We start from the raw sequence: 13,697 nt of genomic DNA, 5'->3' as shown, positions 1-13,697 counted from the left end.
GACCTGCACTTGAAGTGGCTGTTGTCATATTGATCCCGACTTAGGGCTTGCAGCCAGAAGATGTTTAACCATGTGAACTGATTAGATAAACTGGTCCCATCATAGCCCATATAAAACCTTTTTACAACTGATCAATCACTGTCATACCCCATAGGGTCCCGAGTTTTTCTGGTTAGGTTACCAGATTAGGAAAAACTCCGGGCAATTGCCCCACCACTCTGGGACCTATCTGCTTGCTTACTTGCAGTTGTCAGTTATCGTCAAGTATGTAGATGATCAGGGCTTTATTCAGGAATGTTTTTTTGGACTACTTAGAAGCGTTAAATCGGCAAGATGCACAGTCTGTTTTCGTGAATTCAAAGATGTCGGAGTTCAACTTCATTGCGAAACTTGTTGCCTAAACCTACGATGGCACCTGCTGTAATGGAATCTATCTGCTATTTGTATGTACAGCTATGTCCCCGGCTGTTCCCTGATTAAGATGTGATGACCACTTCATTCCAATACCATTGCCAACTCTCCCCTGGCATGAACTGAAGCCACGTCTCGTGTGCCCACTACACTGGCACATTGAATGTTTCCTCTCCAAGCACACTGAGTAGACCTGTCAAGTTTCTCTCATTACTACAGTCAATCACCTAAACAAACACAATCACATTATTACACGTCAATGATTTTACTCCTTGCTCGGACTAATTCGCAACACTTTTGCAGTCATAAGAGTATGAAATCAGCAGAAGGCAAGGCAAGTTGATGTGCTCTGTAACGGGTGTCCTCCTCCTCTTCAGACGAAGAGGAGGAGTAGGGATTTGACCAAAATGCAGCGTTGTGATACGACATGAATATTTATTAAACAAGACGAAAACTAAACATACTTGAGAATATACAAAATAATAAACGAAGTCAAACAGACCCGAACAAACTAACTTACATAACACGAAGAACGCATGAACTGGTACAGACGACACAAACGAACGAACAAACGAAACAGTCCCGTGTGGTGCACAGACACAGACACGGAAGACAATCACCCACAAACAAACAGTGTGAACAGCCTACCTTTATATGATTCTCAATCAGAGGAAACGTCAAACACCTGTCCCTGATTGAGAACCATATAAGGCTAATTACCACTAACCTAAACATAGAAGCACAAAACATAGAATGCCCACCCCAACTCACGCCCTGACCAACTAAACACATACAAATTAAATAGAAAACAGGTCAGGAACGTGACATGCTCAGAGTATCGATTTATTTACAGGTCTTGGTGATCCAATGGTTATAGCACCATATCGTACAAAATATACACGTAGATTGACCAAATATACACGGGCAATTGCCCCCCAAAAATAGCCTCTGTATCAGGCTTAACCTGTCCTATCTAAGAAACCAAATCGAATCAGTCTAACAGGAGCTCAAACAAGTAGGCCTACATAATAAGCACTTGGCCCCCAGGACCATTACCCAATTGACAATTACAACCAATAAACTGGTTCAACAATGTAAAATGCCATTTCCACATCCATTGTTACAATTGTTTTAATGATTAATAATAAAATGTCAAACACCATGCACACACGGAACAGTCATGTTAATCTTATTCAACGTTCTGACTCCAAAGCTTGGAGCGCAGGCCACGTAGCCTATTTCTATGCACACTAATAGGCCACGTAGCCTATTTCTATGCGCACTAATAGGCCACGTAGCCTATTCCTATGCACACTAATAGGCCACGCAGCCTATTTCTATGCGCACTAATAGGCCACGTAGCCTATTTCTATGCACACTAATAGGCCACGTAGCCTATTTCTATGCGCACTAATAGGCCACGTAGCCTATTTCTATGCGCACTAATAGGCCACGTAGCCTATTTCTATGCACACTAATAGGCCACGTAGCCTATTTCTATGCACACTAATAGGCCACGTAGCCTATTTCTATGTGCACTAATAGGCCATGTAGCCTATTTCTATGCACACTAATAGGCCACGTAGCCTATTTCTATGCACACTAATAGGCCACGTAGCCTATTTCTATGCACACTAATAGGCCACGTAGCCTATTTCTATGCACACTAATAGGCCACGTAGCCTATTTCTATGCACACTAATAGGCCACGTAGCCTATTTCTATGCACACTAATAGGCCACGTAGCACGTTTCTATGCAGCAGCCTTGTATTTGTTCATATGAATTATGTTTAGACTAGACTAACAGGGGACAACAGAGACAACAACTGATAGGCAATAGAACGCACAGGGGTGAGCTTGCTTTATGCATGTTTGCATCAGGCAGCCCTATGCAACTGTAGGCCTAATTAAAAATGAAATCACAGTCTATTTCATCACTATTTTGTTGATTAATTCCAGTTAATACTTTGGGATTTTCTAAAGGTATAGCCAGCCCAAGTTAGAATATCAACCAAATGTTATCACATTCACATTTTCTCCTGACAAACAACTGGACAATAAATACATAACATTACCAATGTGTTTACCCTGACCAGAGCGTAGGCTTTAGTAGCCGGGAAAATCGTCTCGTTTTCATCCCATACCAACAGCATGCCAAATCTCTAATGTTTGGTTGTAGCTAGGCTGCCGCAACATCTATATAATTCGTTTTTGCTTGTGTCTGTCGGGAGTGATTATGTTGCTACAAACACTCGACCGGTGAGCGCATCTCTCAAGCATTGCCTGCAATCTCCCTACAGAGCACACTGGGTAAAAAGCGCAACCGGGCTCGCGCGAGCTCAATACATGGTAGAAACAACGGACAGGGTGCGGGTGGCGAACTTGATGACAACATGTGGGCAGTGGGTTCAATGACAAAAAGCACATTTTTGGGGAAACTTTGGAGACTGGAAGGGCAAAGGGGCATGTGCTCTGCACAGGTAGAGACCAATCTGTGCACGTGCCTGCCTTTAGTCTAAGGGCCAGAGCTGGGTTTCTATTAAGCTTATATATGGAATTGATTTAACCCTCCTGCTGTGTTCTGGTCGAATTGGACCGATTTACAAGTTTTCTCTCTGAAAAATGTAGTTCATTTAATCGGACACACACACACACACCTCACTCCCCTTCTTGGCTTCCCTGGCAACCTCCACGGGAACCTTTCCCCAATAGAATCTTTCCCCCTTGTGAACCACACCTGTTGGCATTCTCACAAACAATTGCAACATTGTTTCAATAATATATAGAACTTTTCTCAGCTCTGGTAAATAAAGCTTTTTTGAGGCCTTGCTCACAGTTCAATCTGTGGCAGCACAATGACCAAACAATATACTGTATGTGAGGCTCTTGGCCATATCTTTGATCATGACACTTGTGAGGAGAGAGTCCTTGTTAAACTTTGACATAAAGTCGTCTGTAATAAATCATGTTTAATCTGAGTATTTGTTATTGTCAAAATAATCCATACATGATGTTTTTTTAAACTCAAAAACGAGTTGTATGAGCTCAGGTCAATGAGGCCTACAGGCCATAAATAGCAAATAGACGTTCAACACTTGTAATGTTCACAAGAACTTAAGTTGATGAAAAGATCTAACACAACATTAGGTGATAATATATGTATTATTATGGATTTAGAATCAGATATAATGGGGTGGTCATTTTGGACCGGGAACACAGAATGAAATAACATGAAACGAACACAACAGGAGAGTTAAGATAACTAAATTATCCTTGGCATGACTATTTGATTTAGAATTTTAGGACCCCTGTAAGTAGGCTATCAAAAACATTTATACAAATTTTATTTGATGAAACATTGAAGTTAGCCTCACTCCTATTAGACCATAGAAATGCATTTAATAACAAATTCATACATGGAAAAACAGACATAAAAAAAAAATATATATATACTGTATATATAAATAGCCAGACTGTTTTCAAGTGTCTGTCCACTTCATTTTGAACACTATTACTTTACGGAAGCCGGACACAGAAAATATGGATACAACGTCCTCCTTCATATGTGTGCCACTAGAAAAAGATTAGCATGTTTCTATTAGCTGATACATCATTCCAAAATACACCATATTACTTACCTACTAAGGTGCCTGGACCTTGTAGGCTAAACTGCCAAGAAAAAAACCCCATAGCCTAACTGATCCAAATGGTTGCTCAATCAAGTAGATAAGATGCAGTTATTTAGTCCCAACAGTAGAGCTTTCTTTTCAGCACCATGCTGTGAATCCTTACCACTGCTACACCTGGCTTTCAGTGGAGCCTTGTCTGGCAGCGAAACAGTTCATTCAGCCTCATTTACTGTCTTTAAAAAAAAACATAGCTGATATGGCTGACTTACTTAAACAAATGTGGTTTCTACTGTCAATTGAGATGTACAAACTATGACATAAGGGGACGACGAGTGGATAAAAGACAATCCGTCATTTCGATTAAGACATTAATGAGCGATCTAAGACGGGCGTTGTCAGTATAACTATTTGTTCAGCACTTTTGAAATGTACAGTGGCAGAATTCAGAACATGGGCCATTCTTACAGTATTCTCCCTGTACACCTAGTCAGAACTGTAGGATAAATAAAGGTGGCATATAAGCAGACAATGAACACCCTTACAATATTCAATGATTACATTTCTCTTAAACAGGCTATATGCTACATGTGCACCAACACATCAGAACAGTAGGCTAAGTTATGAGGGGGAAAGGGACCAAATTATTAGGGTGAGGCACATGGGCTACTAACAGCTTACTACACAACTTACACTTCGTATTACTTTCTCAGCTACAGTATACATATCTCCTGGGCATATTACATCATTTATGCAGCAGCATACAAGACATTTTTGGACTCACCTTGTTGTGCTCACTTGAAAGAGGAAGGTGGCGCAGCAGTCCTCGTGGGCAGATTTTGTCATCAAAGTCTGGCATTCTCTGGATTTATGTTGCATTCAAGACAACTAGGAACTTGGGAAAAAACAAGGCCAAATCATGATGTCAGTGATCTTCAGGTTGGACCTCTAGAAAGAGGCCAGAGTTCCCGACTTAGAATTCCGAGTTGAATGACCGTTCAAAACTTATTTTCCCAGGCGGAGCTCGAGTTCCCAGTTGTCTTTAACTCACTGAAGTCTGAGATTTCCCAGTTCCGAGTTTCCAATTGTTTTGAACGTGGCAGAAGTCATGCTGGATTGACAGCGAGCCCAATGTTTTCAACCTCTGGCCCAGGGTGTTGAATATTTATCCTTTTAAACTTGGAAAAGAGATCCTTAAACCCAGACTTGGACCACACACCCACTCCACAGAATAGCAGGCTAGTGATTGCTTTGCAACGCATGCAGTGAGACACTGATTATTTCCAAACCACTCATTGTTGAATTTTGGATTTCCAACTTCCAATGTTTATGTCCAATGGCCGATGAGCACCAATAGGTTTTATCGATAATTTCTCTTCATAGGAAAAGGATTGAAAAGGATTTGCCAGTAGTTTGTCAACATGATTCATGATGATGACTGCTTGTCCAGCTTGCTAGCTAAGATGTTGACACAATTAGTCCAATCAAAGCTACGGTAGATACAACGTGATTTGACATTATTTTATCCGTGGCCAATGGCCTTGAGCCTTCTTGGATGGGCACTACTAATGTAATTCTATGGCAGCACCCAAGGGGCTTGAATTTTCGAGCTCTTCCCGTAGATTTTGAGTTGACATAGTGTCCCCATGAGTGACAGAACACTGAGCCAATCACGGCGCAACTAGAGAACATTACCAAACCCTACTACACTCTATATTCTCCGCTGGCTGCCCTACCAACACAGAAAGCACTGAGCTAGGCTGAAACACCTGCATTTTTGAGCTGCCTTACTCAAGACAGAAAAAAAGAGACCATGTTTGATTGTGGCTTTATTTACATTGTTTGCAAACTGATATGTGACACGTATTAATGCCAAAATAACAAGCAAAACAGGCAACAACAAACACAGCAAAGTTTGTGTTTATACAGGACCTCCCGCACTCACCTACAGTCAACCAATCATATCAATGCGGCGCTTTACTGAGCCCTCTACATTGTTGCACAAATTGAGAGGCGCACTGTGTTGCGGTACAGAGCTCAGCATGCCTCCGGAGGCTTCGCAATTGCATCACACCGTCCAAATGGCGCCTCCGACCACATTTCAGATCAAGCATAAATTGGTTCTTAGGCAGCATGCACTGGGACGCGTTGATCAGTTGATTGACAGGTGTAGGACTGTAGAACGATAAACTTTCCTCTAGTGTGGATGCTCAACGACGTGATGTAGCCTATTGTTTGTCATTATAGTTATCATTATAGTTGCCCTTAACTCTGACACAACACAACTCACGTTATTTTCACAACCGCATTAGCCTACTTGTAAGTCTAGCTAATGTTAGCGAACTTGAATGAAATAGATATACAATTACATTTATACACTTACATTTAAAGCCTGCCTATTTACTTGACTTTTATACTCTTAAAAATTGACTCTCAAATAATGGACTCTGCCAAGTTTGCCACCAGTGCGCTGCAGTAGGGAGGAAAAGTGGAAGTCGAATCATCGCTACAGTTGTTTGGCTGGGCCCATAGAAACGTTTGAAAATGATGGGGATATGTGATCGACATAAGTGAGCTCAGAAAAATAAAATATCTTGGAATATACCTTTTATGTTGAAATGCCCTATTCACTTCTAATTGTTTTTTCCCCATCCCGGTACCAGATTACCTTCAGACAAGTCTTGTGATACTAGTAAGCATATTTGTATTTCTATTTATTATGGATTCCCATTGGCTGATGCCAAGTCAGCAGCTACTCTTCCTGGGGACTAGCAAAATGAAGGTACTGTAGTTATATATAAAAATAAAAAAAACATTACAATACATTTCACAACACATTAAGTGTATGCCCTTAGCCCACTACTCTACTATCACATCTGTACTGTATAACACAAAATCCATGTGCACGTGTGTATAGTGCATATGTTATGTCTCAGCCTCCGGTATCTATGCTGCAATAGTCTATGTGCCAGGGGAGCTAGGGTCAGTCTGTTATGTCTAGTGTAATTCTCCTGTCTTATCTGGTGTCCTGTGTAAATTTAAGTATGCTCCCTTTAATTCTCTCTCTCTCTCCTTCCCCTCCCCTCCCCTCCCCTCCCTGCTTGCGGCTATGGAACCCTGACTTGTTCACCGGACGTGCTACCTTGTCCCGGACCTGCTGTTTTCGACTCTCTCTCCCTTCCTCTCTCTCTCTCTCTACCGCACCTGCTGTCTTGACCACTGAATCAAGTGAAAAGCCATCTGACATTTACTCCTGAGGTACTGACCTGTTGCACCCTCTACAATCACTGTGATTATTATTTGACCCTGCAGGTCATCTATGAACGTTTGAACATCTTGAAGAACAATCTGGCCTTAATGGCCATGTAATCTTATAATCTCCACCTGGCACAGCCAGAAGAGGAGTGGCCACCCCTCAGAGCCTGGTTCCTCTCTAGGTTTCTTTTAGAGGTCGACCGATTATGATTTTTCAATGCCGATACCGATTATTTGGAGGACCAAAAAAAGCCGATACCGATTATTCGGCCAATAAAAAAAATAAAAAAATGTATTTGTAGTAATGACAATTACAGCAATACTGGAAGAACACTTTTCTTTTACCTTAATATAAAACATCAATAAAATCAATTTAGCCTCAAATAAATAATGAAACATGTAACATTTGGTTTAAATAATGCAAAAACAAAGTGTTGGAGAAGAAAGTAAAAGTGCAATATGTGCCATGTAAAAAAGCTAACGTTTAAGTTCCCTACTCAGAACATGAGAACATATGAAAGCTGGTGGTTCCTTTTAACATGAGTCTTCAATATTCCCAGGTAAGAAGTTTTAGGTTGTAGTTATTATAGGAATTATAGGACTATTTCTCTCTATACCATTTGTATTTCATATACCTTTGACTATTGGATGTTCTTATAGGCACTTTAGTATTGCCAGTGTAACAGTATAGCTTCCGTCCCTCTCCTCGCCCCTACCTGGGCTCGAACCAGGACCACATCGACAACAGCCACCCTCGAAGCATCGTTACCCATCGTTCCATATTTTATCTAATGGGTGGCATCCCTAAGTCTAAATATTGCTGTTACATTGTACAACCTTCAATGTTATGTCATCATTATGTACAATTCTGGCAAATTAATTACGGTCTTTGTTAGGAATAAATATACTTCACACAGTTCGCAACGAGCCAGGCGGCCCAAACTGCTGCATATACCCTGACTGCTTGCACGGAACGCAAGAGAAGTGACACAATTTCCCTAATTACAAGAAATTCAAGTTAGCAGGCAATATTAACTAAATATGCAGGTTTAAAAATAGATACTTGTGTATTGATTTTAAAGAAAGGCATTGATGTTTATGGTTAGGTTTGGTGCAACGACAGTGCTAAATCATCACCCTTTGGCGAAGTGGGCTGTGATTCGATGAGAAATTAACAGGCACCGCATCGATTATATGCAACGCAGGACACACTAGATAAACTAGTAATATCAACCATGTGTAGTTAACTAGTGATTATGTTAAAATTGATTGTTTTTTATAAGATAAGTTTAATGCTAGCTAGCAACTTACCTTGGCTTCTTGCTGCCCTCGCGTAACAGGTAGTCAGCCTGCCACGCAGGCTCCTTGTGGAGTGCAATGTAAGGCAGGTGGTTAGAGTGTTGGACTAGTAACCGGAAGGTTGCAAAAACGAATCCCCAAGCTGAAAATCTGTCATTCTGCCCCTGAACGTTCCTAGGCCTTCATTGAAAATAAGAATGTGTTCTTAACTGACTTGCGTAGTTAAATAAAGGTGAAAAAAAATATATATAAAAAATACAATTTAAAAAATCGGCCAAATCGGTGTCCAAAAATACCGATTTCCGATTGTTATGAAAACTTGAAATCGACCCTAATTAATCGTCCATTCCGATTAATCAGTCGACCTCTAGTTTCTTCCTAGGTTCCTGCCTTTCTAGGGAGTTTTTCCTAGCCACTGTGCTTCTACATCTGCATTATACATCTTCATGCATATTCCTGTTCAGGGTTTTAGGCTGGGTTTCTGTATAGTACTTTGTGACCTCTGCTAATGTAAAAAGGGCTTTATAAATACATTTGATTTGATGTGTGTGTGTGTGTGTGTATATGCATGTGTCTGTGCCTGTGTGTGTCTCACATTCCCTGCTGTTCGAGAAGGTGTGTTTTATCTTTAAAAAAAAAAATCTGATTCTACTGCTTGCATGAGTTACTTAATGTGGAATAGAGTTCCATGTAGTCACGGGTCTATGTAGTACTGTGCGCCTCCCATAGTCTGTTCCGGACTTGGGGACTGTGAAGAGACCTCTGGTGGCATATCTTGTGGGGTATGCATGGGTGTCTGAGCTGTGTGCTAACAGACAGCTCTGTGCATTCAACATGTCAATATTTCTCACAAACACAAGTAGTGATGTGGTAAATCTCTCCTCTACTAGCCAGGAGAGATTGACATGCATATTATTAACATTTAAGGGCCAGTCTTGCTGACCCTGTTCTGGGCCACTTATAATTTTCCTAAGTCCCTCTTTATGGCACATGACCACACGACTGGACAGTAGTCCAGGTGTGACAAAACTGGGGCCTTAAGTACCTGACTTGTTGATAGAGTTGTTAAGGAGGTAGTTCTACGCTTTATTATGGACAGACCTCTCCCCATCTTAGCTACTGTTGCATCAATATGTTTTGACCGTGAAAGTTTATAATCCAGGGTTACTCCAAGCAGTTTAGCCTCCTCAACTTTCTCAATTTACACATTATTCATTACAAGATTTAGTTGAGGTGTATGGTTTAGTGAATAACTTGTCCCAATTTGTTTTTAGAAATATTTTGGAGTCATTTATTTCTTGCCACCCATTCTGAAACTGACAGCTCTTTGTTAAGTGTTGCAGTGATTTCACTTGCTGTGTTAGCTGATGTGTAGTGTTGAGTCATCAGTATACATAGACATACAGGCTTTACTCAGAGCCAGTGGCAGGTCATTCGTAAAGATTGAAAAAAGTATGGGGCCTAGACAATTGCCCTTGGGAATCAAATCAAATGAAATTGTATTTGTCACATGCGCCGAATACAAGAGACCTTACCGTGAAATGCTTACTTTACAAGCCCTTAACCAACAATGCAGTTTTAAGAAAATAGAGTTCAGAGAATATTTACTAAATAAACTAAAGTAAAAAAAATGAAATAATAATTAAGACAATAAAATAACAATAATGAGGCTGTATTGTTGATAGACAACAGTAATTGTTTCACCTCTTCCACACTCACTTTACGGACTTTGAAAATTACAATGCTTGTCTTTCGTAATTTGGTCAGTTATTCATGGTTGTGTAGGTTCAGAATTTGTTGTTGGCATGTCATGCTTCATTTTGATAATATTGCCAATGAAAAAATCATTCAAGTAGTTAGCAATAAATCAAATAAAATGTTATTTGTCACATACACATGGTTAGCAGATGTTAATGTGAGTGTAGCGAAATGCTTGTGCTTCTAGTTCCGACCATGCAGTCATATCTAACAAGTAATCTAACCTAACAATTTCACAACAACTACCTTATACACACAAATAAGAATATGTACATAAAAATATATGAATGAGCGATGGCCGAACGGCATAGGCAAGATGCAGTAGATGGTATAGAGTACAGTATGTACATATGAGATGAGTAATGTAGGGTATGTAAACATTATATAAAGTGGCATTGTTTAAAGTGGCTGGTGATACATTTATTACATCCATTTTTCATTATTAAAGTGGCTAGAGATGAGTCAGTATGTTGGCAGCAGCCACTCACTGTTAGTGGTGGCTGTTTAACAGTCTGATGGCCTTGAGATAGAAGCTGTTTTTCGTGATGAATGAGCCAATTGATTCAATTAATGATGTAGCCTATTTTGCTATTTTGCACAACATTTCATGAACGTTTTTTTACTATCATTCTTTATATAATTTATGTGTTTAATAGTACAGTTTCTTCTTCTTTTTGTTCAGTTTAGTCACATGATTTCTCGATTTACAGTAGGTTTGCCATTCGGCTGTGCAGCCAGACTTATTTGCCATTCCTTGTGCCTCATTGCTCTCAACCATACAATTTCTATTCCTCATCAATCCACAGGGATTTTACAGTTTTGCAGTCATTTTCTTAATGGGTGCATGCTTATTAGTAACTGGAATAAGCCATTTCATAAATGTGTCAAGTGCAGCGTCTGGTTGCTCCTCATTACACACCAAATACCAGCAAATAATAATTACATCTTAGTAATTGTCACGCCCTGACCTTAGAGATCCTTTTTATGTCTCTTTTTGGTTTGGTCAGGGTGTGATTTGGGGTGGGCATTCTATGTTTTGTTTTTCTATGATTTTCTACTTCTATGTTTTGCCCGGGTATGGTTCTCAATCGGGGACAGCTGCCTATCGTTGTCTCTGATTGGGAACCATACTTATGTAGCCCTTTTTCTCACCTGGTTTTGTGGGAAGTTAACTTTGTTTGATGGCACTTGGCCTTAAGCGTCACGGTTTGTTTTTGTATTGTTTATTGTTTTGTTGGCGACATCTACTATTAAAAGTATGTACGCTCACCACGCTGCACCTTGGTCCAGTTCCTTCAACAGCCGTGACAGAACTTCCCACCACTAAAGGAGTAAGCAGCGTGGTAGAGAGAACTCCTGGACATGGGAAGATATCCTGGATGGTAAGGGACCCTGGAGGCAGGCTGGGGAGTATCGCCGTCCAAGGGAGGAACTGGAGGCAGCTAAGGCGGAGCGGCAGCGTTATGGGGGAACACGGCTGGCAAGGAAGCCCGAGAGGTTTTGTGGGAAGTTAACTTTGTTTGATGGCACTTAGCCTTAAGTGTCACGGTTTGTTTTTGTATTGTTTATTGTTTTGTTGGCGACATCTACTATTAAAAGTATGTACGCTCACAACGTTGCACCTTGGTCCAGTTCCTTCAACAGCCGTGACAGTAATCATACTAATCACTACAAAACGTATTGTATGATCTCTTATACTCTCTATTAGGCCCAGACTTTGGAACTTTGGTTTTCTTAGATATGGCTAGCATATTATGATCACTACATCAGATGGATTTGGATACGCATTAGAGTAGATTTCTGCAACATTAGTAACGATGTGATCAATACAATTGGATGAAACATTCTATAATGTTTACTGAAAACCTGAACCAGGTTGCAGGCACTGGTTACACCTTTAAGCTTTTTCTAGAGTGGGCAGCTAGTCAATATTTAGGTCAGCTATTTTCAGGTCTTTCCAGAGATGTTAGATTGGGTTCAAGTCCGGGCTCTGGCTGTGCCACCCAAGGACATTCAGAGACTTATCCCGAAGCCACTCCTGTTTGTCGTGGCTGTGTGCTTAGGGTCGTTGTCCTGTTGGAAGGTGAACCTTCACCCCAGTCTGAGGTCCTGAGCGCTCTGGAGCAGGTTTTCATCAAGGATCTCTCTGTACTTTGCTCTGTTCATCTTTCCCTCAATCCTGATTAGTCTCCCAGTCCGTGCTGCTGAAAAGATCCCCGCAGCATGACGCTGCCACCACCATGCTTCACCGTAGGGATGCTGCCAGGTTTCCTCCAGACGTGATGCTTGGCATTCAGGCCAAATAGTTCAATCTTCCTTTCAACAGACCAGAGAATCTGGCTTCCGTCTGGCCACTCTACCATAAAGGCCTGATTGGTGGAGTGCTGCAGAGATGATTGTTCTTCTGGAAGGTTCTTCCATCTCCACAGAGGAACTGTGGAGCTCTGTCAGAGTGACCATCGGGGCCTCCCGAGTGGCGCAGTGGTCGAAGGCACTGCATCGCAGTGCTAGCTGTGCCACTAGAGATCTTGGTTCGCGTCCAGGCTCTGTCACAGCCAGCCGTGATCGGGAGACCCATTGGTTGGCGCACAATTGGCCCAGCGTCGTCCGGGTTAGGGGAGGGTTTGGCCGGCAGGGATATCCTTGTCCCATCGTGCTCTAGCGACTCCTGTGGCGGGCCGGGCGCATGCACACTGACACGGTTGCCAGGTGTACGGTGTGACCATCAGGTTCTTGGTGAACTCCCTGACCAAGGCCCTTCTCCCGCGTTTGGCCAGGCGGCCAGTTCTAGGAAGAGTTCCTGGTTCTTAACTTCATCCATTTAAGAATGTGTTCTTGGGGACCTTCAATGCTGCAGAAATGTTTTGGTACCCTTCATTTTTGCCTCGACACAATCCTGTCTCAGAGCTTTCCTTCGACCTCATGGCTTGGTTTTTGCTCTGACATGCACTGTCAACTGCAGGATCGTGTCCAATCAATTGAATTTACCACAGGTGGACTCGAATCAAGTTGTAGAAGCATCTCAAGGATGATCAATGGCAACAAGAGGCACCTGAGCTCAATTTCAAGTCTCATAGTAAAGGGTGTGAATACCAATGTAAATAAGGTATATCTGTTTTGTCATTATCGGGTATTGTGTGTAGATTGACGAGGGGGAAAAAAAGATTTAATCAATTTTAGAATAAGGCTGTAAAGTAACAAAATGTGGAAAAAGTGAAGGGGTCTGAATACTTTCCGTATGCACACATATTCCGAATTCACACATATTATCCATACACTGATTGTTAGCACTTCGTGGTCTATAGCACCTTCCCACAAGAATGGGCTTCTTTTTTTCTTTTTACTCT

This window comes from Salvelinus fontinalis, chromosome 31 (genome assembly GCF_029448725.1).
Source record: "Salvelinus fontinalis isolate EN_2023a chromosome 31, ASM2944872v1, whole genome shotgun sequence".
Lineage (NCBI taxonomy): Eukaryota > Metazoa > Chordata > Actinopteri > Salmoniformes > Salmonidae > Salvelinus > Salvelinus fontinalis.
This window is presented reverse-complemented; position numbering follows the sequence as displayed.